The sequence below is a fragment of the Mustela lutreola genome, chromosome 12, assembly GCF_030435805.1.
Source record: "Mustela lutreola isolate mMusLut2 chromosome 12, mMusLut2.pri, whole genome shotgun sequence".
Taxonomy (NCBI): Eukaryota; Metazoa; Chordata; class Mammalia; order Carnivora; family Mustelidae; genus Mustela; species Mustela lutreola.
This window is the reverse complement of record NC_081301.1, coordinates 84,534,171-84,538,690: the sequence shown is the minus strand read 5'-3', so window position 1 is coordinate 84,538,690 and position 4,520 is coordinate 84,534,171. Positions and strand designations below refer to the sequence as shown.

At 39.9% G+C, this 4,520-nt stretch overlaps 1 pseudogene; it reads right to left on the bottom strand.

Annotated features, from left to right (window-relative positions):
• Positions 1 to 1,950: 1,950 nt before the first annotated feature.
• LOC131813017 (large ribosomal subunit protein uL6-like) lies at positions 1,951 to 2,649 on the bottom strand (annotated as a pseudogene).
• Between the last annotated feature and the right edge of the window lie 1,871 nt (positions 2,650 to 4,520).

Below are 4,520 nucleotides of genomic sequence, written 5' to 3'. Positions count from 1 at the left end.
GAGACTTGTATTCACTTGAATTGGGCCATCAATGTAAACTTTTCTGTGTGTGTTTATGGGAATCTAATGTGTTCGTTTCTTTGTTTGTGCAGAATCTATCTCTAACAGATCTAATGTGATCTGAGTTTCCCCAATTTGGCATAGAGAAAAATATATTAGTTGGGATGAGAATTAGGAATCTAGCTCCCGGTCAAAGCTAATTCTTGCATATGAGTAACTTTCTAGGAAACTTACCCACAGAAATGTTCATCCACAGTATTGTTTATAATAATGAAATTTGGAAAATCACTAAATTTCTAACAACTGGGAATTGTTTGGTATATTTACATAATGGAATTTATGCAGCCACTTAAAATATTGCTGTAGAATCATATATACTACCATGAGATAATGTTTTCATATGTAGAGTTTACTTCATATAGTAATAGAGTTCATATACTTCATATAGAAGTAGAGTTACTTCATATAATATATATTTTGGCAAATGGCTGTTAAACAGCTTTATCAGTTTCCAGAAAACTCTTTTCAAAAAAGTAATTATTTTTCACTGAAAGAAAACTAAATGAATGTGCCATCCTAAACATTATTTATTTAGACTAGTGAACACTCACCAATTTTCTCAACACAGTAGTTTCTAATCAAATAATACCATATGGAACAGTGAAGTGGGCACCATATTTGTTGATTCCAAAGTGATTGCTTTGTGTAAGTTCGCTAGTCAAGTGGGATAAAGATACAGCATTTCTATGTCACCAAGGGCTAGTAGCTTTAGCCTTTATTTTTCCCTTAAAGTGGCTTTCAGTATTATAAGTTATTTCTAAGTCTGATTTCAGCGTAAAATAATAACCACAAATCCCCCCAACTTTAAAAAGTTGGTAAAAAAAAATGGTACCCGCAGAATTTATCTTCTAAAAGATTACTCCTTCCATACTATCCCTCACTGACACCCACTATCAACATCCTTCTTCCTCATTTTGAGAGAATAATCTTTATTATATTTTAATCAATGTACAAACCAAATCATATCTCTTCAAATATTATTGTGTTGCTTATCTAATTTATTTTAATTTTTCAGTTAGCAATGTGGAAATTGTTTGGGTATCATAAGTTGGCATGAATTGTGTCATGATTTTTCCCATCGAAATCAATGAAAATGTAAAAATTACTGTTTTTCTCACTTAGCAAGGTTTTCCGGAACTAAATAATGTTACGCACGGGATAGGTGAATGATTAAATTAAACAAAGCAGGTTGCAACCTACAGGTAGCAGCAGATAGACATAGTAGAAATATATGCATACACATATAAATTGTTCCCAGTGATTATGGTGTTGTTTATGGGTGCTTTAATTCTTTGAATTATATCCAACTGGTTTGTACCTGCTTCCTTCTGTCTTTTATTTGCATAAGTGGCAAGTGAATATTTTGAGATCTAAACTACCCCCCCGCCACCTCCCATATATTTTATTCCCCAAATGCTTTATGAGATTTACCTTCATGCCACAGGGGTGGGCTGACACGTAGTCGATTTTTAACTTTTGTATTTTTGAAGTTAAGGCCTGCAAAAGCACAGTTTAGAAGACTGTATGAGCAGTTAGAGCCAGTTTCTGCTGCATAAAGATTGGATATCTGCCTTGACTTTGGCGGGGCAGAAGACAATCAGGGAGAACATGAAGGTAATGGGTCCTAGATGGGCCACGTTCAGAATCTGGGGGGAGGAAAAGTGATAGCATCCTCTGATACATTTGATGGTTTCAAAGCAGGAAAGAACTTCTTGCAGAGGAATTCAGACTCCCAGGTAAACAGAGACCTCTGAAATAACACGAGCTATGCTCTTGTGAGATGTTGCCATAGAGCTTGTCACATTTGGATGATTATTGAGGGACAGAAAGAGGGAGAAGGTGAGGGAAAGGGACAGGCCTAGTTTCATCCTAGACTCCCCCCCCCCCATGAAACAGTATAGCTTTTATTGCATCTTTAAAATATCACAAATAAGTCTTAAAAATCATCCGGCTTCTCGCTGTTTCTGCAGATGGACAACTCAGATCTTATTCATCAGCCTGCTGAACTGTTCCTTTTTCAGAAACATAGATACCACCCCAAAATTTTCTGATATCCTTGTTTTTAACAGTTGTGGCTTGCTGAATCAAAGCAGCTGAGTTCGATACAAGTTCAATGTCATTTCCTTCAAGAATTAACTCATCTTTTTGGGCTTGAGATACAGAACAAGCAACACCTGGCCTCATCCGAACCCTACGGATATATTTAAAACCCAAGAAATTTTGGATTTCAAAAACAGAACCATTCTCCTGAATAACAGCATTGATGGGGAAGTGAGCATACACAGACCTCATCTTGTATCGGAAGCCCAGTGTAACGCCCTTGATCATGTTCTGCATGTGACTGACTACAGATGGTGTGAACCATAGCCAGTTCTTTTCTGATCCCCCACCACTTGTCAACTCGGAGCCTCTTCTTTTTCTTTCCAAGGAGACTGAGTTCTACGTTGATGTGGTTGAAGTCCCTTCGCAGGGTTTCTCTGGGGCCCTTCACGATCACCGTGCGTCCCTTCAGGGTGATGTCGACATTCTCCGGGATGTCGCCCATCTGATTGCTGAGACTGGTCTTCATCCTCGCAGTAGATGTGGCAAAAAGAGCTCATCCTAGACTCTTGACAATACTCCAGAGATTTCCATCTCAATAATGGATTAGTGAAGATCTGGTTCAATACAGGTCATCTGATTTTAGTAATGTACAGAATATTATCTTCAAATAGTAATAATGGCAACCAGCATTGCAATGCACAAAGATAACTTTCCTGGAATTTGCCTGGTTTCGGAATGTGTTTGTAGTTGCTCTCAGGCCACTTTACAAATAAACAAAAGTAACAGTTTTGAAAGCTCAGAGATTCAGGAGGCTTTGTTTCTATTAAAAGCTAATCTGAGCAAAATATACCAATCTAGTTCCACATGAGGTTGAAATGTGACTTCATTTCTAACCTGCCAAATAGCCTAATTTAAAAAATAGCATTGCACAAATAAAGTATCTCTTTATGCCTTTTAGTAATGAATTCTGTGTTACTATTTACATCTATTTAAAAAAATTACAACTCCAGGGTAAAAAATTTGCAAATATGCATTGACCTTATTTCTTGTGTTGTTCTGCCTTCATTTCTGTCCCAGTTCATTCTGCTGCTGCAGCCCTTAACTCTCTGCTCCCCGGCTGCTGCCGCCTCTTACTCCAGCACGGGAAGTCCTCCTTTTCGGGTCCTCAGCAGCATCCTGGCTGCTGGTGAATTCACCCGGGGATCCCTGCTTGGTCCTAATCTGACTTCATCTCCCATTGACATCTGACATTATGGTTCATGCCTTTCTTCTCCTCCTCCTTCTTGATTTTATTTATTTATTTGAGGGGGAGAGAGTGAATGAGAGGGAGAGAGAATCTGAAGCAGACTCTGCATGGAGCACAGAGCCCCACCCGGGGCTTAATCCCACAACCATGAGATCATGATCTGAGCGGAAACAAAGAGTTGGATGCCCAACAGACTGAGCCCCCTGGGGTGCCCCATCATGCTCTCCCTCTTGATGTTCCATCCCTTCTGTTTTGTCTGCCGTGCTTTCTTGGATTCCCCTGCTCCCTGCACTATTGTTCTTAATCCTTCTTCTTCTTTTTTTTTTTAAAGATTTTGTTTATTTATTTGACAGACAGATTACATGTAGGCAGAGAGGCAGGCAGAGAGAGAGGAGGAAGCAGGCTCCCTGACCGATTCGGGGCTCGATTCCAGAACCCTGAGATCATGACCCAAGCTGAAGGCAGAGGCTTAACCCACTGAGCCATCCAGGCGCCCCTGTTCTTAATCCTACTTAAGAGCTCTCTTTTTTCCTTTTCCCATTCCTTAAAAATTGACCATCTTCAAACTTGTATCTTCAGGGTTTTTTCTTTTCACCTATACTTTCCCTGAGAAATGTCATTTATTTTCAAGTCTTTAATGATCATTTATAAACTGATTATTCCCAAACATGTATCTCTAATATAGCTTTTTCTCCTGAGCAGCAGACTCATGTATCGCGCTGTTGACTGGACATCTTCATGAGGATCCCCGTTGTCTCTCAAACACTGTATGCCTAGAACAGAACTCACCCTCCTCCACAAGCCTGTTTCTCCTCTTCTTTATCAGGGTCTGGGTACCCCAGGTGATGTAGTGACCAGCTAGAGCCCCGCATATTCCATTGAATTCCTTCCCCTCCCTGAATCCCCATCTGTGTTAACCGATTTGTACTGCTACAACCAAATTCCATCATCTGTGCTGTTTAAACAATAGGAATTTTTCCTTCCCATTTCTTTAGGCCGGGAAGTCCAGGATCATGGTGTTGACAAATTTGGTTTCTGGTGAAGACTCCCCTCCTGGCTTTCAGACATCTGGTTTCTCTCTGTGTCCTCACATGGCAGAGAGTGAGAGAGAGAGAGAGAGAGTCCAAGTGCTCTGGATTCTCTTCCTTTGAAGATACTAAAGCCATCAGAT